Source organism: Saccopteryx bilineata, chromosome 2 (assembly GCF_036850765.1).
Source record: "Saccopteryx bilineata isolate mSacBil1 chromosome 2, mSacBil1_pri_phased_curated, whole genome shotgun sequence".
In the NCBI taxonomy this organism is placed as follows: domain Eukaryota; kingdom Metazoa; phylum Chordata; class Mammalia; order Chiroptera; family Emballonuridae; genus Saccopteryx; species Saccopteryx bilineata.
Window position 1 is genome coordinate 348,350,355 of NC_089491.1, and position 24,179 is coordinate 348,374,533.

Below are 24,179 nucleotides of genomic sequence, written 5' to 3' on the forward strand. Positions count from 1 at the left end.
CCCACTACCATAAGTAAAGAATCACAACATTTCCTCTAACTTTAAAATATATCAGAAACTAAAAAAATAAAATAAAATAAAATATATCAGAAACTATCAGTCTTTGTAACATGACAAATTGCTTTTTACCTCTCTGAAACTCATATTACTTCACTGGGAAGGAACAGGGAAGAAGATAAGAAGATGATTAACTCCCCTGACCAGGCAGTGGCGCAGTGGACAGAGCATCGGACTGGGATATGGAGGACCCAGGTTCGAAACCCCAAGGTCGCTGGCTTGAGCAAGTGGTCACTCACTCTGCTATAGCCCCTGGGCAAGGCAAATATGAGAAAGCAATCAATGAACAACTAAGATGCTGCAACGAAGAATTGATGCTTCTCATCTCTCTCCCTTTTCATCTGTCTGTCCCTGTCTGTCCATCTCTCTGTCTCTGTCACAAAAAAAAAAAAAAAAAAAAAGAAAAAAGATGATTAACTCCTGAGAAGAACACAACATGGAAAGTAAACAATGTAAAAAGAGGGTTAAGTGGAGGAATAGAACTTTTGTTCTACAAGGTAAGGCTTTGATTTAGAGGTAGAAGCAGGGATTATTTTTTTGTACTTTTGATCAAACTATAATCTTTTTTTTTTAACAGCCATGTCATTTTATTTTAATTTTTTTAATTTTATTTTTAATGGGGTGACATTGATCAATCAGGGTACATAGGTTTATAGAAAACATCTCCAGGTTATTTTGACATTTGATTATGTTGCATACCTATCACCCAAAGTCAAATTATTTCTGTCACTTTCTATCTTGTTTTCTTTGTGCCCCCCCCCCCCCCGTTAACCATCACACTCTTGTCTTATGTCCCTGAGTCTCATTTTTATGTCCCACTCATGTATGGAATCATATAGTTCTTAGTTTTTTCAGAAGCAGGGATTTTTATTCTGGCTTTCCTTAAATATACAAAGGAATGAAGTATTATTTGCATTACTTTTTTAGTTGTACATTAGTGAGAGGGTGGTCTATAAATATGCAAAAAGTAAACTGATTTAGCTCAATGGTCCTATGTTTCATTAGACTCCTCCCACTCCTGGTTTTCAAACTAATAAAACAGATTGCTCTATTCATATTATTTTCTTTAAATGCGAAAAATACTATTGGTAATAGGATAGAAGTAGAAGCAGTGTTGCACAATACAGCCAAGAGGAATGGAAGCAAAACAGTAAATCTCAAACTTAAAAGTTCATAAGGTTTTCTTTTGATTTGTCATTTAAAAATATACCTCACAGGATGTATGGTAAAGAGAAAATATGTAAGTATGGAACAATAAATGGTAAGAAAAGGAACACAAAAGCCAGAATTTCTATAAAATTTAGCACTAAAGCTAAAAGTTGGTTCCCCAATACATAAATTTTCCTATGGTTAGATACAACTTTTGAGGAAGTGTCAGTATTTGGGAAAGATAAAAATCTCAAAATCCTATTGGGGAGATTCTGCTCCTATATAGCCAAGATGGACCCTCTCTCAGATAACAACTATAAACGCTAGACAGATATAAAGAACAGTTACATCTAGGCCCTGGAGACTGAACACAGTAGACAGACTCTGGAGGAAGCTGATACTTGCAAGAAAAAAGATCAGACTGGGATGAGTTTTCCATTGTGGGGGGGTTTTGGCCTATAAGCAGACCACAGTCAGCACTGCATATGGTCATGAAAATTCCAACAGAAAACTTACAGTTTTTCTAGTCTTGTGGCAAAAACAGTCACTGAAAGTGAGGGGAGGAGGATTTCCAACAAAGGAGAGAGAACTATAGGAGGTAATCCAGGTACTGTGTATAAACTCTGCTTAAAAACTTCTGGCTGATTCCTGAACTATGCAAACAGGTAAGAACTGAACTGAAATGATACCCAAGAGATAGTTTTCCATTGAGTCAAATCAAATTAATTGCCTGCTAAAAGAAAAATAGTAACATTTTTTTGAAGTAGTATGACAAAATCCAGAGTATCCACTAAATAAAATGTCCAAGATATAATACAAAACTACTCAATACATGAAGAATAATGAAAATGTAACCCATTATCAAGAGAAAAGATAAAGACCAACCCTTAAACACTCTGGATATTGTAATTAGCAGATGAGTAATTTAAAAGTTATTAAAACTATTTCAGTGAGGTGAAGGGATATGTTCAATGAATTAAAAAGGAGGAGGAAATTTCGGTAGAGATATAGAAACTATTAAAAAGAACCAAATGAAAATTCTACAAATGAAAAAAGAAGTAGCTAAAGTAGAAAGTCACTGAATGGGTTTAACAGCATATTTAAATGTTTAACATGACAATTTAAATGACAGTATATAGTGTGCGTATGAAACCTTTACATAGTAAATTAAAGTAACATTTTCATAGCACAAATACTAGGTGTACTAAAATAGAATGTTTATTTTTTTAAAAATTATTTTAATCTCTGCATAACAGAAAAAATATTAAGAGTACAAAGAAAATAGAAAAGGATAGAAAAATAAACATGTCCTTTTCAACCACAGTCCTAACTTTTTTTTTAAGCTTCTGTTCCTTTCTTTTACATAAGAAAGAATAAAATCAGCTACATTGATGACAGGCCATCATGAAGGATTCACCAAGAAGTAACTGCCAAACTTTCAGCCTAAGGAGGCTTATTAGAGTCTAATAAATGGTAGCGGTAATGTCATCTAACTTCCACTACTCCAGTGGGAATACTGATGTCTTTGTTTCTTTACTATGTGGGAAGTCTCTACAGCCTAGCTATTCCCCCAACTGGAAAGCAAAGCAGTCTCAAGCAATTAAGAATGCTGCAGTTTTTCCCTACAAGACAAGTCTATCTTACAGCCAACTTAATGTGTAATCTTGGCCAAAGACTAATTTGTTTGCTGTCCCAAAACTTTATATCCATTCTGTTCAACTACAGACAAAACAGCCTAACACATGTAAGACAGCCTTTTGTTCTAGATATGACACAAAGATATCTATAGCTTGGAGAAAAGAGTTCCCTTTCCGACCTTAAAAGCAAGTTCTACTTGATACATGATGAAAAATACCTTTCTAAGAGGCTGTGTTATCTAAATATGTGAATCTTGGCCCTGGCCAGTTGGCTCAGCGGTAGAGCGTCGGCCTGGTGTGCAGGAGTCCCGGGTTCGATTCCCGACCAGGGCACACAGGAGAGGCGCCCATCTGCTTCTCCACCCCACCCCCTCTCCTTCCTCTCTGTCTCTCTCTTCCCCTCCTGCAGTCGAGGCTCCATTGGAGCAAAGATGGCCCAGGCGCTGAGGATGGCTCTGTGGCCTCTGCCTCAGGCGCTAGAATGGCTCTGGATGCAACAGAGCGACGTCCCAGAGGGGCAGAGCATCGCCCCCTGGTGGGCATGCCAGGTGGATCCCGGTCGGGTGCATGCAGGAGTCTGTCTGACTGCCTCCCCGTTTCCAGCTTTGGAAAAATGGGGGGAAAAAAATGTGAATCTTAAACTTCAGCATGCATCAGGATCATGGGCCTGTTAAAACACAGACTGGTGGACCCCATTCTCAGAGTTTCTAATACAATAGTTTTGGTTTGGGACCCAAGAATTTGCCTTCCAAAGTTTCCAAGTGATGCTGATGCTTTTGGTGCTGGTTCACAGACCAAACTTTAAAGACTCACCAATTAGATGATCTCCAAAGTTTCTTCAAAATTTGAAAGCTATGAAATATATCATTTTAAAAAGTCTTAAATGGAAGTAGGCTGTTTATATTTTATTTGAACATATGTTAATACTGGATATTTGTTATCAGCCCTGAGATGAAAGCAAATTCACATGTAAGCTGGTATAAAATAGAAAAAAACAAAGAAATTTTGTTTGAAAAAATAATAATGACATGGTATTGGGTAACATATATGTTTAATCTTCCTTTTTCCTTTTTTCGTGAGGTTAGGAAGTAACTGTGCTAAACTATATTGCTAAAGAATTTAATACTTTTACTTGTAACAAATGCTAAAATGGAAAACTCCACTGTGCAATGAAATGTATAACTTTAACATGATTCCAAGCATCTCATCGAATCATAATAATATGACAATATACTTATTCATACTTTTTTGGAAGGGGGTGTTTTAAATTAAAAGAGGGGAAATTGCATACTTATCAATTGTTTTAGTTTGAATATGCAACCAGTTTCTACTGGAAGTAATATGAACTCATACTGAAATATGCTGAGCACTAATGAATACAGAGGGAGGTCAACACCAGCACCCAATATTGCTGACAGGATGTTTTCTAAACTCAAGCATGCTTTAACTACTCTCTGCCCAAGTTAAACAGTTAATCTAAAAAGTAAAAAGTTTCCCTTCTCACCAAATAAAAAATTAGAAAGATAAAAAAAATAAATATGGTCCTGCAATTGCCAATAAACAACATCATCAATTCTTATTGAGTACTTAATAGTATATACTAGAGACTGCTGTAAGCATTTTACCTGTAAAAATTCATTTAATCCTGCCTGACCTGTGGTGGCGCAGTGGATAAAGCATCAACCTGGAAATGCTGAGGTCGCCAGTTCAAAGCCCTGGGCTTGCCTGGTCAAGGCACATATGGGAGTTGATGCTTCCAGCTCCTCCCCTCTGTCTCTCTCTCCTCTCTCTCTCTGTCTCTCTCTCTCCCTCTCTCTCTCTCCCCTCTCTAAAATGAATAAATAAAATAAAATAATTAAAAAAATTTCATTTAATCCTTACAAACCCTTTGTGAGTTGTTACCTACATATTTCACAGAAGGGAAAACAAAATCACTGAGAGGTTATATACCATATTCAATATTACAGAGTAAGTAGCAGAACCTTACTATACCATTATCACATAAAATTAATGTAAAAGAGTCATCTTGCCTAGTTTTAGCTATGTTAAAATAGTGAAGAGAAACTTATTGGGATGATGATGTTAAGTGGAGAGAAAATTACTTTATCCTCAAAAGTCTTGAAAGGTCCTATATGCAACTATAAATTATAGACTAAACAAAACAAAACAAAAAGCCCCTAGAACTCTAAAAAGCATTATTTGGCTGTGAATTTCTCATTAGATGCTTCCTTTTCCCTCCTCCATTCCCACCTATTTTTATGTAGCCTCTCTTTCTCCTCTTTAAAGAAACAAAATACAATCATTTGCCTAATGTGGACCACTGCAGCTAAGAGTCTGGACTACAGTTCACGAAAGTAAAAAGGAGACTATGAAAACAGTAGATTCATGTCCTACACAGAATTTGTATTCATAATCTCTATGTGAATTTGAAAACAGTGATTAAATATTCCCTAAAACCCTCTCATATCTCAGCTTCCATAATTGTTATACCACCTTTGTTCTCCCAATATCTTTCAGACTGCATGTTATTAATCTCATCAACCTTTAAATATGGCTTTTCGATTCCTTAAGCTTAAGGCTTACTTCTTGATCCCTGAAGGTAGGTACTGAAGTTAGAGAAAGATCTAAATTGGAATCCTGATCTCTTCTGCTTGAATTGCTTAATGATGAATATTCATTCCCCACCTTTTCTGTTTATTTGTTCTACTCTCATTGGAAAGAGATTTTTACCTACTCTTAATGTTTTAACTACTCTTGATGAGTATAACTTCCAAATTTATATTTTCAAATTTTACTTTGGTTTAAAGTGCTGAAACCACATTTCCAATCTAATTTCCAGCTACCATCTATTATGAATTTAATGTGCCTCATTTTCTCAAAGCCATCAATTCCCATTCTTAAAGTAACAGAATAATCTTTGACAGATCTTCCACATTCCCGGATTCTATAAATGCCTGGTCACCAATTTGCTCATTCCTCAAAATCTTTTTCTCCTTGTACCTTATTCACTGCTACCATCTCAGTTTACCATTGTCCCAAAGGCCTCCAAAATCCATTCCTGGTTTTCTCTTCCACAGCATCCTTTATGTAATTACCACTGGAATGCATCCTGTCCTCTAGCTTCAAGATTTTACCCATCACCTTATTTATCAATTCATTTTGTAATCCACATGGTAAATACAATCTTTTCTGTGACTTAAAAAAATACCATTCTCTAAAATACTTAAGTTTAACTTACATAGGGAATTTGAGCAAAATGTAACTTTTCCATAATCTTCTGAGTGCCAAGGTCAGGCAATGCCAACATACGGCCGTGGGCTGTATCCGGCCTTGTAATGAGTTTATGTGACCTGCGATTAAGTTCTTAATATTCTCTGCTACTTTAAAATCTCAGCTTCTCAGAAGCGGAAGCATCTTTGATTATTGGAAATCGAGATATTTAAGAGGATAGCGATACGCAGAAAAGAATTCCGCATGTGACTAATCTAGGGTTAACTTCCAATAATTGGTCGAATGGATTCGCAATACGTTATTTTTTTTAAAATTCCATTATAAAGATTTACAACTTTTGTACTAGTCTGTATGCGATATGAACTATTTGACGTTTTGCAGTGATGTGAAACCCACATTCTTTTAGGCGGAGTTTGCCAGTGCGACCCAAGGTCAAACAATTCGTTATTTTTGTGGTCAAGTGTGCTGAATCAAGTGGCATTGTAGCATAGACAACAGCTGCAGTTGATAACTGAAAACGTGTCCAGGCTGTTTGAAAAACGAAATAATTGTTTTATTTGCGATATAACCCCTTCAAGCTCATTCTATTAATTATTGTTTCAATTGATTGCGATACAGTTTGGATATTTATATGGTATGTAATTATATTATTAAAAATATTTTTATTAAAATAATATTGTATATTAAATTTTTTCACTCATATTTATTCATAAACAAATTACATAATAAAATTTTTATTTAAATCATTTTTGTATTTAACACTTTTTAATTTTAATATTTCGTCTGGCCCGTGAAATAAGTTTTCTTTCTAATCTGGCCCAGGGGCAAAAACTGTTGGCCACGCCTGGCCAAGATGATTGCTATCATACGTTGCTCTGCACAGTTATCCATTTTTCTTTCCTTTTAAATGACATAACGTCTTTTACTCGCGTATTTTCCTAAGTGTGTTCCTTGGAACATTTACTTGTTGCATATGATATTGTAGGAGTTGTACAAAAAAACCCAAAGGGTTTGTTGTCAAACAAGTGTTAGAGACACTAGATTAGTGATAGATTAAACAGTTAAATAGAGGTTCCCCTATTGTAGGACTTCCCAGTTTTAAAAATGCTAAACTGTTAGTTTCGCCATCTTTTTTTGTTTTGTTTTGTTTTTTTGTGGCAGAGACAGAGAGAGTCAGAGAGAGGGACAGATAGGGACAGACAGACAGGAAGGGAGAGAGATGAGAAACATCCATTCTTCATTGCAACGCCTTAGTTTTCATTGATTGATTTCTCATATGTGCCTTGACCAAGGGGCCACAGAAGATCGAGTGACCCCTTGCTCGAGTCAGCGACTTTGGGCTCAAGCTGGTGAGCCTTGCTCAAACCAAATAAGCCCCGCTCAAGCTGGCAACCTCGGGGTCTTGAACCTGGGTCCTCCACATCCCAGTCTGATGCTCTATCCACTGCGCCACAGCCTGGTCAGGCCATCGTCATTCTTCTTCATTTCTGACATAAAGATATTTCCTTTCTCATTCCACTACAGCTTGACCCAGCTCAAACCACTACTCACTCTTTTGAACTAAATAAGCCTTACAGCTTTAATTAGATACATTTTTCATCCCTGACTCTTGATTGTATTTTTCCAGAGAAATACATACTTATTTTATTTCAGGACCTTTATTTCCTAAGTATGACACTCAGATCAAGAGATCTCAGTAGTATGTCTTAAATTTGGGAAATTATACAGGTAAGTAGTAGTATGTTGGGGTATGCAAATTTATGAGAAAATATGGCATATTTTCCTGAAGAGTGAGTTTTACTTAAAGGTTTTTTTTTTCTGGAAAACATAAAAATGTAAAATGTAGACTATTTTTTAAGTAACTTTTTATTTTTAAATTATAGTTGATGGAATGTAGACTATTTTAAAAGAAAAAGATATAAGACTTCCAAAAAATATCCAGGTTTGCTTTGGTTGCCCCTTTAAAATATATCCTATACCCCTTTGATTTGCATTCAAATTTCTCTGTCCCAAAGATACTCCCAAGGAAAAGTCTAAAAATCACTGAGGCAGGCCAATAGAGAGAAAGGGTAGAGAAGAGAATTGTTACTTAGAGAATGTTTCCTTTGTGATAAATACTATACTAGATCCTTTACAGATATGCTGCTCACAATAGCTAGGGGATATTTTATCATTTCATATTCATTTTGAAATATCCCCTAATTTTTGTGAGCAGTATATTATCTTTCTTAATGCCTAGAATGACACTACAATAAGGCATTATTTCATTAACTTTATAGAAGAGAAACTTCAGAGAGGTTAATATATCCTAAGCTGCAAAGCTTATAAGTTATTAAAATGTTTTATTGTAGAACACTGGAGTGATAAAGAGGACACATTTGTCATAGAAATATTATGATTGATTCCCATAAGGAAAAAATAACTAGAAATCATTCTTTTAAAATAATTTATCACCAATGTGAGATTTTTAGTCTTAATGTAGATCTTGATAGAAATGAGGTGTCTATTTCCTAGTAAAAGCTTATCAGCAGTACTAATAAACTTTCAGATATTCAGAAGTGTTAATGGATAACATGTTTAAGTCCTAGTTAATGGAAACTAGGGAATAAACTAAAGCCTTCTGTATTTATAAATTTTATGTATAATTTATAAAAGGAATGCCTACTATCAAATAAGATTTTACCCAGTTGTCTATTTTATTAATGATATTGGCTTGAGACTTGTTTGGAGGTTCTGGCAGGGGAGCGCAGCTACTCGTATACCCTTGACTGAAGAACGGTCCTCTCCTCTATCGGGGAAGGTCATCCTCTTTGACCTAGCGCGCAGCTTCGGGAGGGACACACATGGAGCGGTGAGGGAGGAAGGTGACACCCTTTTACCCAGCCAGATCAGCCAAATCAACTCTGGTGATCAATGGGGTGACAGATGTAGCAGCCAGATCACCCTCAATCCTAATGATATTGAAAAAACTTGAAAGGATTTTAGAAAGTAAATCTGAAGATGTCAAACTCTTTTGGAATTGATGGGTTAAATTATAAGTCCAAAGTAGGAGGTTTAATATTTTCATAGAACACTGCCAGTTTAATCTACAACTTAAATCTTTATATACTGAATAAACCAGATGGCTCTTACTTTAAGAAAACCTAAAGTAAGAGCACAGTACATGATATACAGATTCACCAAATCAACTTCCTGAAAAATCTCTCAAAATAGGGAATTTCACTAGTGGGTTTTATGTTAGACAATTTACAAACAAATACGCTATATAGAACCTTTCAGGACTATATCCATCGGGTAAGGCTCCAAACATAAAAAATATCACAGGATCATCCAAAGATGATTACTTTAAAATTGAATAAGTCTATTATTAAAAATGTAACTTTTCTCCAATCAGTCTTTTTTGTTATTAATAAGAATTACGGTTTTGGAGATAATGAGATACAAAATTCTTTGTACATATTCATTTGTGAAGATAGGCTAGTTATAAGAAAGTGTTAACTTATAATGTACAGTTATTAATATACATACATTTTAAAATTCATATTTTCTTGCACTGCAATGGTTAAAATGTGAATATGCAATTTATTCTATTACGAGCTTTCAAATAAAAGTAGACACTAATGACAGATGACTGTAAGTATAAATGATTAGTATTTTCATTATCCTTTAAATATATTAATTCTCCCTATTTAAAGGTTTCTTAAACATTGAGCAGTCATGTACAGCTCTAAATATAGGCAAAGATCTCAAGAATGGAAGGACTATAAATCAAAATGCAGTACTAACAAAGTAATAAATTCTTTTTCTCCCTAATTGTGTAAATTATGTAGTTACAATCCTAAACTAGATCTTCTCTGAACAAAATGCATTTAAGAAGAGCAATTCAGGAAGATAAAAACCCATATAAAATACCTTTTTCTTTTATGACTGAACATCAGTCTAAATATTCTCATTTTGAAAAACCAAGTTCCTTTTAGTACATTTCTAAGTTTCCATGGTTAGCTAAAGAACTACAAAGAGAAATTAAAAGCCAGTAAACAGTCTTTTAAGAAAATTCAACCTATGAATTCAATTTATCTTAAATTGATCATTACCAAATGGTCTAAAAATACAAGTAAAAATGGAAAAATCTCTAATTTACCTTTCTCAACGGAGAAAACAAACACCGTAAACAACATAACTAGCAAGTAATGTCGTTTTAAAAAATCCTTAAAACTATTCAAGTACATTCATTTGTAACCACTGCAATTAAAATAAAAATTAGATGTATTAATAAAGCATATTTACAAAAATTCTAGATTTCCATTCTATTATTTTTTAAAAGTATACTTTACATTTAAGGTTATTGCATTAAGAAGCAAAAATCTATTCTGAGTTCACAATCTAATAAAAAAAAGCTGACCAATAACATGAAAAAAATTGAGGTAACAGCTTTCTTTATAATGAAATTATTTTTTAAAATATGAAACTATTTAAAATATTCATAAACACACAAACACACAAAAGTAAAAGAACACACAAAAATTCAATAAATGTGCCTAAAGACATTTTTCTTAAATTGCTTCCTTGAAAATTGTCACATTTTCTTAGGTTGTGTTTCTTTTTCTACAAAGCTCAAAATAGGACTCATAGTTCAGCAATCCATGTAACACACAAATATTCTACTCATCATACTCACAAGCTTTAGTTTTTCTTCCTCATAAGTCAATACTCTTTTCTCCTGAAAACATGAAAGGCTTCTTCTTATTCACTGGTCATGTTATCAGATCTGACACATCAGTAATGATGCACACTTGAATTTTCTCCAGCCAGCTCTTCACACAGCCAAGCACTTACTGTGTGTTACAGGTGATACTTCTTACAGCAAACGTTGATTATAGTCCCAAAGCACAAGTGATGCTCCCAAATGAGCTTAGAACCCTTAACAACATCACCTGCTTCTTTTTGTATCCAGAGATGCAATGTGGTATTTGTTTTGAACAGCTAATGATTTCAAGACAGATTACACGGACGAGTTCTTTTCCTTAGATTGCCTGACAGAAGCTTATCCTTTCAGAATACTGCAGCAAATATAGTCTGTATGATTCCCTTATGAAAAAAAGTATTTTTATACAATTTTTCTCTGTGGCGCAGTTTAGTTTACCCTTCTGTTAGAGTAAACTGCTGGAAGAACAGGTTCTGAGGTTTCTAATGGCGCAGTATTAACATAGTGAATGATTCACGGATGTTCTTAACATTCAGGATTAACATGGAAGGCTAGCAATGCAGCCCAGGTCCAGAGCTGATGAATGGTGCAGTGCTGCTGTTGTCATAGCAACCGAAAAGAAAAAAAAAGCACCATATAAGGAGCTGTGACATGGATTCTGGGAACCATTTATATTAAAAAACTAAGCTCCTCATGCCTTAAAGCTATAAATTCCTCTCTTAGTGAGTCCTCCTCTGAATTCTTAAGTCAGAGCTGTGTGAATGAATACATATTGCAAAATATAGCAACTAAGTAGTCACTAACAAAAAACTGCTTATTAATGTAACTTATAAAATTAACAATACTGTAGCAAACTAAGATGTGCCTGCGGTATCTTCATAATTTATTGGGTTAAATGATAAAATCAGTGAAAGGGAAAGAACTGTCTAGAATGTAAGGTAGCAGAAAATTTATTTTTAAATACGTAGAGATATTAAAAACCTGATTAATGACTTTTCTCTCCAATGGCACCATCAGATACACCAACACTACAGAACTGTCAATTGATTGACTAATATAGCAGCAATGGTATCAATTTCAAAGATAAACAAACATACTACCTCCTACATTGCTTCTAGATACAGAAAGGTTCAACACACTAACTGTCTCAAAATGCACATATGATCATGATCAAGGAAATGCTCTGTGTTAATCACTGGTGGGACAGGGTAATTGTTCTACCCCATGAGTCCGAAGGTCTTTCCCTACTGGGTTTGGAGAACTTTTCTGTTGTCATAGTTTCTCCTCACCTCCAAGGAATCCAGAAGGGTCCCTTCCCTTCCAGTGGACACAGGATAGCTTGAAAAAAGAATTGTGGGAGAAGGGGAGCTAGGGTTAATGTATGAATTTAGCAGTGGTAATGGTACTCTTTCTGCAGTATTCTAGACATAGCTCTGAATTGTCTTGTAAAGAAAAAAGTTTTTAGTAGGCTTCTGAGGCATATGATCCATTGGTATACACTCACCTATTTAGACAGGACAATTCTGTATGACAGAAATTTTCAAACTTTTTCACCTCATGACACACAAACTAAAACTCTTCTGCATACTGAAAAATAATTTTTTTTGCCAATCTGTCAAAGAATATATATATATAATTTTGATTCAATCACACCAGACAGCTATTGTGTTTTGGCTGTTGTAATTTTTTATTTGACAATTGGGAAAAGGAGGTCAGTGCCCTTCACTAAATAATCAAGTATTGCATGTTTTTAAAATTGTTGCAGCACACTGGTTGAAAATTACTGCTATAGCACTGTTCACAGTGGCCAAGACATGGAAACAACCAAAAAGCCCTTCAATAGAAGACTGGATAAAGAAGATGTGGCACATATATACTATGGAATACTACTCAGCCATAAGAAATGATGACATCAGATCATTTACAGCAAAATGGTGGGATCTTGATAACATTATAAGGAGTAAAATAAGTAAATCAGAAAAAAACAAGAACTACATGATTCCATACATTGGTGGAACATAAAAATGAGACTAAGAGACATGGACAAGAGTGTGGTGGTTACCAAGGGTGGGGGGGGAGGGAGGACATGGGAGGGAGGGAGGGAGAGAGTTAGGGAGAGGGGGAGGGGCACAGAGAACTAGATAGAGGGTGACGGAGGACAATCTGACTTTGGGCGAGGGGTTTGCAAAATAATTTGATGACAAAATAACCTAGACATGTTTTCTTTGAATATATGTACCCTGATTTATTAATGTCATCCCATTACCATTAATAAAAATTTATTTAAAAAAAAAAGAGAAAATTACTGCTATATGAAATTGTTCTGTATCATATCAATATATGTTTCTTTTCTATCACTAACATTTAATGAAATGTCCTGATACAAAGTAAAGCAAAACAGTTAATTTATTACACTGTTCTCCTACATGGGCAGCACTGCCACTACACTAATAATTCTAGTATAATTATATATTTGTTAGTCAAAAATTTATAATGTATTAATCTCCATATCTGATGATAACCTCAGTACAATGTCAATAAAAAGGACTGCAATGTAGTAGGGAGGATATTTCACTTGACTAGTTAACGGCCTGTATCTGTAATAATGACTCACTTGCTTACTAGACATAACCCTGGCAAATCACTGAACTCCAAGTCTCAAATTCATCACCAATGAAGTATGGGTAATAATATATTTTCTACCTTCTTCCTACAGCAATACTGGAAATAAGATAATGTAACTTAAAAGTTTGAAATTCTAAAAATCTATATTGTCTTATTTAAAAATACCTACTTAAGCAAAACCACAAAGACAAAGAGGGAAAATGTATTTCAATAGAAGTAAACAGGCCCTGGCTTGGTTAGTTAGAAGAGCACTGTCCAGATACACCAAGGTTGCAAGTTTGATCCCAGTCAGGGCACAAAAATAATCAACCAAAGAATGCATTAAAAAATGAACAATAAAAGGATGTTTCTCTCTTTCTCCCTTCCTCTCTAAAGTCAGTCAATCAATCAATCAATCAATCAACGGGGCAGAAGAATTCAACAGACATAAAATGTCTGAAAGAGTAATTACAAGTCTTCAGTGACTTCAGAGTAATGGTGGTGAGAGATATACTCCTGATCTCTCCCCTTGAAATTTCAACAAATTGAACTATTAACACAGCAAAGAAATCCCAGCTGGGTTTCCAGGCACACCTGAAAGATCCGCATACCAACTGGGCTAAGGGTGGGAAGGGGTGAAAAGGGGGGCAGAAGATAAAACACATTTGCGGTTGACTCTGGGCAGAAGACAAACCCAGAGTGATTAGGGTTTTTTTTCCTCTGCCAGACTACAGGGAGGAAGGAAACTCAAGCTGTCTGGATTTTGTCTGAGGGGTACAGAGAGAAGAACCTGGAGTGACTGGGTCTCTTTCTGCTGGGAGGAGTGGTGAGACAGAGGAGAAGATAAACCAACGTGGCCAGAGTGCGGGGTCATGGGCAGTGTTTCCCCAGTCTACCTGCAGCCCACATTCAGCAGAGATGAAGAAAAGTGTGGCCCCTCAGATCCCACCTCCCTCACCTTGCTGTACAAAGAGTGACAGAAACAAACCCCACAACTAGCTCTCCAGAGCCACTCTCTTCTCTGAAGAACACAAGTGCTTTGCATCTGGACCCCAGGTCTGCTGAGACAAGGGAAGGAGTTCCCAGAAGCCTAAGACTGCCATTGTTAGAGCTGGAAAACAAGAAAGCTGAAGCTGTAAAACCCTCACAACATGCTCCACCCACCAACATGACCAGCCCCACCTACATCCTTGCAACAGCAACATCTCAGCAGAGGACAGCCCAGTAACTTCACAGAGCTACAAGTTGTAGTACAGTGACACCTACTAGAAGAAACCTCTCAAAACCAAAATTCAGCCCTGACCGGTTGGCTCAGTGGTAGAGCATCGGCCTGGCGTTCAGGAGTCCCGGGTTCGATTCCCAGCCAGGGCACACAGGAGAAACGCCCATCTGCTTCTCCACCCCTCCCCCTCTCCTTCCTCTCTGTCTCTCTCTTCCCCTCCTGCAGCAAAGGCTCCATTGGAGCAAGGTTTGCCCGGGCGCTGAGGATGGCTCTGTGGCCTCTGCCTCAGGTGCTAGAATGGCTCTGATTGTGGCAGAGCGATGTCCCAAGATGGGCAGAGCATCGCCCCCTGGTGGGCATGCCGGGTGGACCCCGGTGGGGCGCATGTGTGAGTCTGTCTGACTGCCTCCCCATTTCCAACTTAAGAAAAATACAAAAAAACCACAAAATTCATTTTTCTTTTTTCCTTTTTTCTTATTCTTTTCCCTTTATTTTAAATTTCATTTCCTTTATTTTTTATATATTTTATTCTTTTTTGTTTTTTATTTTTTGGGGTTTTGTTCCTTTTTTCTGTTTTTTTCTTCTTTACTTGGCATAATTTTTAAAAATTTTATATTTTTTATTGTATTTTTAAATTCTTTTAGTTGTCTTTTTGTTAGTATTCTTAATAACACCACTCTCAAATGCCATCAAGGAAGAAGAAATCAAATACTATGGCTACACAAGACAGAGATGTAGTGCAGAAAGAAAATAAAAAATCTCTAGAAAACAATCTCAATCACATGAAACTTTTGGAGTTAAATGATAAAGAATTCAAAATTGAAGTTCTGAAAATATTCAATGAGATGCAAGAAGACACCAATAGGCAACTTAATGAGCTCAGAAAAAGAAAAACGAATATCTCACCAAGGAGATTGAAACTTTAAAAACAGAGATGAAGAACTCAATACATGAACTGAAAACTAAGGTAGCAACTTCGGCTGACAGAACAAGCCAGATAGAGGAAAGAAACAGTGACATCGAAGACAGGCAACTAGAGATGCTACAAAAGAGAAGAGAGACTCATGAATTAAAACAACTGAGAGAGCTCTACAAGAATTGTCTGACTCCATTAGAAAGAGCAATATAAGAATAATAGGTATATCAGAATAAGAAGAGAGGGAGAAAGGAATGGAGAGACTATTCAAACAAATAATTGATCAGAACTTCCACAGCCTATGGCAGTGGTTGGCAAACCACGGCTCATGAGCCACATGCGGCTCTTTGGCCCCTTGAGTGTGGTTCTTTGGCCAGCTTAGGAATACCTTAATTAAGTTAATAACAATATACCTACCTATATAGTTTAAGTTTAAAAAATTTGGCTCTCAAAATAAATTTCAATCATTGTACTATTAATATCTGGCTGTTGACTAATGAGTTTGCCGACCACTGGCCTATGGGAAAAGTTAGAGCCTTGAATCCAAGAAGCAAACAGAATGTCGAGTTACCTCAACCCAAAGAGACCTACACCAAGGCACATCGTAATAAAACAGTCAAAATATCAGTGACAAAGAGCCTGACCAGGTGGTGGTACAGTGGATAGAGTGTCGGACTGGGATGCAGAGGGCCCAGGTTTGAAACCCCAAGGTCACCGGCTTGAGCACAGGCTTACAGGCTTACAGGCTTGAGTGCAGGCTCACCAGCTTGAGCACGGGGATGTTGGCTTGAATGTGGGATCATAGACATGACCTCACAGTCGCTGGCTTGAGCCCAAGGTTGCTTGCTTGAGCAAAGGTCACTCTGCTCTACTGTAGCCCCCTGGTCAAGTCACATATAAGAAAATCATCAATGAACAATGAAGAAGCTGCAATAAAGAATTGATGCTTCTCATCTCTCTCCCTTCCTGCGTGTCTGTCCCTGTCACTCTCTTTCTCTGTCTCTGCCACACACACACACACACACAAATCAGTAACAAAGAAAGAATCCTCAAGGCATCTGGGGAAAAGAAGAACATAACATATAAAGGAAAACCCATTAGGTTATCATTGGACTTCTCTGCAGACACTCTACAAGCCAGAAGAGAGTGGACTCAAATATTTAAAGTACTGAAAAAGAGGAATTATCAGCCAAAAATACTGTATCAAAGTTATCTTTCAAATATGAAGGAAAAATAAAAAGTTTTACAGACCTACAGAAGTTGAGGGGATTTATTGCCAGAAAACCCCCACTGTAGGAAATACTCAAGGGCATTATTCTACCAGACACAAAGAAAAAAAGAAATCAAAACTACAAGTAAAACTCCAACAAGGTCACAATAAAAACAAGGATAATCTGTGACAACTTTAACATAAAAGGGGGGAGGATAAACATCTGCAGTAGCAAAGGAGGATGGAATGTAGAAGCACTCATAGGACAAAGGACTCTTGTATATATGAACATTTTTCTCTTAACCTAATGGTGAGCACCCATAAAAAAGCTACTAAAAAGAAGAAACAGGAGAAATAAGTATGGAATACCACCAAAGAAAAACCACTGACAGAAACGAAAAAGAAAAGAACCAAAAAAGACACAGAGATACCAAAAAACAAAACATAAAATGGCTATAGGAAATCCTCACACATCAATAATTACCCTAAATGTAAATGGACTGAAGTCACCAATAAAAAGGCTCAGAGTAGTAGACTGGATCAAAAAGCAAAACTCAACCATATGCTGCCTTCAAGAGACACATCTAAGCTGCAAGGACAAGAGTAGACTCAAAATGAAAGAAAGGTTGGAAAACGATTCTCCAAGCAAATAATATCCAAAGGAAAGCAGGTGTAACCATAATCATATCTGACAATGCTGACTTCAAGACAACAAAGGTAACAAGAGACAAAGATGGACCATTTCATAATGATAAAGGGGACATTGTATCAAGAAGACGTAACACTTCTTAATATATATGCGCTGAACCAGGAAGCACAAAAATATTTAAGACATCTACTAACTGATATAAAAATAGAAGCAGACAAATACAAAATCATATTTGGAGATTTCAATACATACAACTCCATTGACAGCTTTAGATAGATCATCCAAACAGAAAAATCAATAAAGAAATATTGGCTTTAAATGACACACTGGGCCAAATGGACGTAATAGACATTTACAGGTCATTTCATCCTAAAACATCAGGTTATACATTCTTCTCCTGTGTACAGGGAACATTCTCAAGGATAGACCATGTGTTGGGCCACAAAACTAACATCAACAAATTCAGGAAGACTGAAACTAGACAAAACATATTTTCTGACCATAAAGCTTTGAAATCAGAATTCAATAGTAAAAAAAGTAAAGAAACACACAAAAATGTAAAAATTAAACAACATACTTCTAAAAAATGACTGGGTCAAAAAAGAAATAAGGCCCTGGCTGGTTGGCTCAGCAATAGAATGTCAGCCTGGCATGTAGAAGTCCTGGGTTCAATTCCCAGTCAGGGCACACAGGAGAAATAACCATCTGCTTCTCTACACCTCCCCTTCCCTTCACCTCCTGCAGCCATGCCTCAAATAAGCAAGTTGGCCCAGGCACTGAGTATGGCTTCATGCCTCACCTCAGGCACTAAAATAGCTCAATTGCCAAGTAACAGAGCAGCAGCCTCAGACGGACAGAACATCAGCCCCAAACAGAGGTTGCCAGGTGGATCCTGGTCAGCACACATGAGGGAGTCTGTCTCTCTGCCTCCCTGCCTCTTACCTGATAAAAAAAATAAAAAAAAGAAGTAAAAGCAGAGATCAAAAGATATATACAGACAAATAAAAATGACAACACAACATATCAAAATTTCTGGAATGCAGCAAAAACGGTAATAAGAGGGAAGTTTATATCATTACAGGCTTATATCAAGAAACAAGAGAGATTCCAAGTAAACAACCTAACATCACATTGTAAGGAACTAGAAAAAGAAGAACAAAGTCAACAAAATAAAGGAAATAGTAAAAATTAGAGAACTAAACGAAATAGAGAACAAAAAAATTATAGAAAAAATTAATACAACAAAGAGCTGGTTCTTTGAAAGGATCAATAAAGTTGGCAAGCCACTGGTTAGACTCACTAAGAAAAAAAGAAGGACTCATATAAACAAAATCCAAAATGAAAGAGGAGAAATTACCACAGATATCACTGATATATAAAGGATCATAATAGAATATTATGAAAGATTATATGCCACCAACAACCTAGAGGAAATAAATTCCTAGAAGTATTTAATCTTTCTAGACCGAGTCACGAAGAAGTGGAAAACCTAAATAGAACTATAAGCAGGGAAGCAATAGAAACAACTATCAAAAACCTTCCCCAAAAAACAAAAGTCCAGGACTGGATGGCTACACTAGTGAATTCTACCAAATAGTCTTTTCTTTTTTCTTTTTTTTTTAAGTGAGAGGTGGGAAGGCAGAGGGCAGAGAGACAGACTTCCACATGCACCCTGACCAGATTCACCCGGCAAGCCCACTAGGGGCAATGTTTGCCCATCTGGGGTGTTTCCCTGTTGCTCAGCAACCAAGCTCTTCTTAGAGCTTGAGGTGGAGGCCACAAAGCCATCTTCAGTGCCTGAGGCCAACTCATTTGAAGCAGTTGAGCCATGGTGGCAGGAGGGGAAGAGAGAAAGAGAGAGAAACAAAAGGGGGGCGGGAGGGGTGAAGAAGCAAATGGTCACTTCTCCAGTGTGCTCTGACCAGGTATTGAACCTGGGACATCCACATCCCAGGAGGATGCTCTACCACTGAGTCAACCAGCCAGGGCTCTACCAAACATTCAAAGATTTTTACCTATCCTTTTCAAAGTTTTCCCAAAAAACAGAAGCAGCAGCAATATTCCTTAACACATTTTATTAGTCTAACATAACCCTCATAACAAAACCTGGCAAGGACAACACAAAAAGAGGAAACTACAGGCCAATATCTCTAATGAATAGACATGCAAAAATCCTAAACAAAATACGAGCAAATCAAATACAACAACACATTAAAAAAATAATACATCACGATCAAGTAGAATTCATTCCAGAAACAAAAGGATAGCTCAATATATGGAAATCAATTAATGTAAAACACCACATCAACAAAACAAGGAACAAAAATCATATAATCCTATGAACAGATGCAAAAAAGGCATTCAATAAGATACAACACCCCTTGCCTGACCTATGGTGGCGCAGTGGATAAAGCGTCGACCTGGAAATGCTGAGGTTGCCAGTTCGAAACCCTGGGCTTGCCTGGTCAAGGCACATATGGGAGTTGATGCTTCCAGCTCCCCCCCTTCTCTCTCTCTGTCTCTCCTCTCTCTCTGTCTCTCCCTCTCTTCTCTAAAAAAAAGAATAAATTAAAAAAAAGATACAACACCCCTTTATGTTTAAAACAATAAAATCAAAATAGAAGTAAAGTACCTCAGCATAATAAAAGCAATATATGACAAACCATTAGCTAAAATCATACTGAAAGATGAAAAAATGAAGGCTTTTCCTCTCAAATCAGGAACAAGACAAGGCTGCCCACTCTCTCCACTCTTATTCAAACATAGTTCTGGAAGTTTTAACCAGAGCGATCAGGCAAGAAAAAAGAAATAAAAGGTATCCATATATTGGGGAAAAAAGAAGTAAAAGTATCAATTTTTTGCAGATGACATGAAACTGTATATAGAAAACTCCAAAGACTCCACCAAAAAACTATTAGAAACAATAAACCAATACAGTAAAGTCGCAGGACAGAAAATCAATATACAGAAGTCTACTGCTTTTCCACCATATGCCAATGATAAAACTTCAGAAAATGAACTCAAGAAAACAATTCCTTTTACAAGTACAACAACAACAACAAAATAAAATACCTAGGAATAAACTTAACAAAGGATGTGAAGGACCTATACACTGAAAACTACAAAACATTACTGAAATAAAATTGGAAAAGATACAATGAAATGAAAAAATATTCCATGTTCATGGATTGGAAGGATCAACATTTGGATAATGGTCATATTACCCAAAGCAATATACAAATTTAATGCAATTCCCATCAAAATCCCAATGTCATTTTCTAAAGAAATAGAACAAAAAATTACCAGATTTGTATGGAATCATAAAAAATCCTGAATAGCTAAAGCAATCCTGAGGAAAAAGAATGAAGCCAGAAGTATCACACTACCTGACTTCAAATTATACTATAGAGCCATGATAATCAAAACAGCATGGGGCCCTGGCTGGTTGGCTCAGCGGTAGAGCGTCAGCCTGGCGTGCAGGAGTCCCGGGTTCGATTACCGGCCAGGGCACACAGGAGAAGCGCCTGTCTGCTTCTCCACCCCTCCCCCTCTCCTTCCTCTCTGTCTCTCTCTTCCCCTCCTGCAGCCAAGGCTCCACTGGAGCAAAGATGGCCCGAGCACTGAGGATGGCTCTGTAGCCTCTGCCTCAGGAGCTAGAATGGCTCTGGATGCAACAGAGCAACGCCCCAGAGGGGCAGAGCATTGCCCCCTGGTGGGCATGCCAGGTGGATCCGGGTCGGGGGCAGAGCATTGCCCCCTGGTTGGCATGCCAGGTAGATCCCGGGCGGGCGCATGTGGGAGTCTGTCTGACTGCCTCCCAGTTTCCAGCTTTGGAAAAATGAAACAAACAAACAACAAAAAACCCAGCATGGTATTGGCAGAAAAACAGATATACAGACCAATGAAACAGAATCAAAATCCAGAAATAAAACTACATATATATAGACAAATCATGTTAGACAAAGAAGTAAAAAAACTCACAATGGAAAAAAGAAATCCTCTTCAATAAATGATGCTGGGAAAATTGGAAAGCCACATGCAAAAGAATGAAACGATGACAGTTTGTCCTCCTGCACAAAAATTAATTCAAAATAGATCAAAGACCTTTATATAAATAAGATCTGAAACAATAAATTACATAGAAGAAAACACAGGTACTAAACTCACAGACTTTGGCCACAGAGAACAATTTATGAATTTGACACCAAAGGCAAGGGAAGTAAAGGCTAAACTAAACAAATGGGACTATATCAAACTAAAAAGCTTCTGCACAGTAAAAGAAACTGACAACAAAACAAATAGGCAGGCAACTAAATGGGAAATGATATTTGCAAATGACAGTTCCAATAAGGGGTTAATATCCAAAATATACAAAGAACTCACAAAGCTCAGCAACAAACAAGCAAGCAATCCAATTAAAAAATGGGGACAGGACCTGAATAGACACTTCTTCTCAGGAAGACATACAAATGGCCACCAGATATATGAAAAGATGCTCATCTTCACTAGCTACAATATTTGAGAAATGCATATCAAAACTACAATGAGATACCACCTTATACCTGTTAGATTAGCTATTATCAATAAAACAGGTAATAACAAGTGTTAGAGAGGCTGTGGAGAAAATGGAACCCTCATTCACTGCCAGTGGGAATGCAAAATAGTACAACCATTATGAAAGAAACTATGGTGGTTCCTCAAAAAACTAACAGAACTACCATATGACCCAGCAATCCCTCCACTGGGTATCTACCCCCAAAATTTGAAAACATTGGTATGTAGAGACACATGCACCCCCATGTTCATCACAGCACTATTCACAGTGGCCAAGACATGGAAACAACCAAAGTGTCCCTCAATAGAATACTGGATAAAAAAAGATATGGTATATACAATGAAATACTACTCAGCCATAAGAAATGATGACATAGTGTCATTTATGACAACATGGATGGACCTTAAGAACATTCTACTGAGTGAAATAAGTAAATCAGAGAAAGCTAAGAACTGTATGATTTCACACATAGGTGGGATATAAAACTGAGACTCATGGACAAAGATAAAAGTAAAGTGGTTATGGGGGGGGCGGAGAGGGGAGCTGGTGGGGGGAAGGGTATAAAGAGGGACAAATATAAGGTGACAAAAAACAATTTGACTTTGGGTGACAGGTATACAAGACAACAGTTCAAATGCTATAGAAATGATTACCTAAAACTTACATACTCTTAATGATCAATGTTATCCTGTTAAAGTTAATTTTCTAAATAAAATTTTTTAAGAAAATAATTTTTTCAAGCTTTTTATATTTGATTATCTGACTTCATCACATTATGCATATTTGTTGTAAAGAACTATTTCATTTTAGAATTATAGTAAACAGATGCTGTGGACTAGTGTTAAAGAACTGTAGCCCTGGCTGGGTGGTTCAATGGATAGAACATCATCCTGGGGCACTGAGGTCACAGGTTCGATCCCTGGTCAGGGCATGTATATAAGAAACAATCAATAAGTGCACAACTAAATGGAACTAGTGGAACAACAAACTGATGCTTCTCTCCTTATCTTCCCCTTTCTCTTTCACTGTCTCTCTCTTCCTCAAATTACAGGGAAAAAATTTTTTAATTAAAAAATGTATAATATAATCATGTAAAAGTAATTCTATTGCACTAATATTACTTATATTTTTAGACAGACAACACACTCAACAGAACAAATGCTGTAGAAATGTTTACCTGAAACCTATGTACTCTTATTAATTTTCTAAGTAAAAAATGAGAAATAGGGAAAAAAAAGAAAAAATAAGTTGGAAATAAAGAAGTATAAGTGATTTCTAAAGAACATGTAAAGTGAGATATCTGTTTTAGATGACCTTCAAATACTTTTTATTTTACCTTACTAGAAAACTGCAGAGGGTCTGGCAAGTTGGCTCAGCAGTAGAACGTTGGCATGGCATGTATAAGTCCTGGGTTTGTTTCCAGTCAGGGCACACAGTAGAGGCAACTATCTGCTTCTCTACTGCTCCCCCTCCCCCTTCTTTCTCTCTCACTCTCTCTTTTCCTCCTGCAGCCAGTGGCTCGAATGATTAGAGCACATAGGCCCCAGGCACTGAGGATGGCTCCATGGAGCCATTACCTCAGGCACTAAAATTAGCTCAGTTGTGAGGATGGCCCCAGATGGGCAGAACATTGGCTCTAGAGGGTGGTTGCAGGTGGATCCTGTCTGAGACCCGTGCAGGAGGCTGTCTCACTATCTCCCTTACTCTCACTTAAAAAAAAAAGAGAAAGAAAACAAAGGAAAGAAGGAAGGAAGGAAGGAAGGAAGGAAGGAAGGAAGGAAGGAAGGAAGGAGGGAGGGAGGGAGGGAGGGAGGGAGGGAGGGAGGGAGGGAGGGAGGGAGGGAGGGAGGGAGGGAGGGAAGGAAACAGGGAGGAAGGGAAGGGAGGGGAGGGGAGGGGAGGGAAGGGGAAGAAAACAAAGGAAAGGAAAGGAAGAAAAGGAAGGGAGGGTGGGAAGGGAGGGGTGGGGAGGGGAGGGGGGGAGGGAGGGAGAGGAGGGAAGGGAGGAAGGAAGGGAGGGAGGGAGGGAGGGAGGGAGGGAGGGAGGGAGGGAGGGAGGGAGGGAAAAGAAAAAAGAAAAGGAAAAAAAAGAAAACTAAAGCATTTATGTTAGATTTGAAATGCCCATGGACTGCATACCTCAGGTTCCTTGTTTCCTTGATAATCTCTTCTAAGTACACTTTCTAAATCAAATACAGAGGTGGGCAAAAGTAGGTCTACAGTTGTTTGTATGGAAAAAGATAT

General features: G+C 37.2%; 1 protein-coding gene across 7 annotated transcripts in view; it reads right to left on the reverse strand.

The window, feature by feature from the left end:
• The window catches only part of TANC2 (tetratricopeptide repeat, ankyrin repeat and coiled-coil containing 2), a 398,932-nt gene that overhangs the window by 222,042 nt on the left and 152,711 nt on the right, over positions 1-24,179 (reverse strand). The window contains exon 1 of one of the 7 annotated variants that reach the window (XM_066262673.1): positions 10,753-10,931. The exons of the other annotated variants lie outside the window; for them this stretch is intronic. The gene's annotated coding sequence lies outside the window, so the exon portion shown is untranslated. Of the gene's footprint in view, positions 1-10,752; positions 10,932-24,179 lie in introns of those variants that run through there. 7 annotated transcript variants of the gene reach the window in all.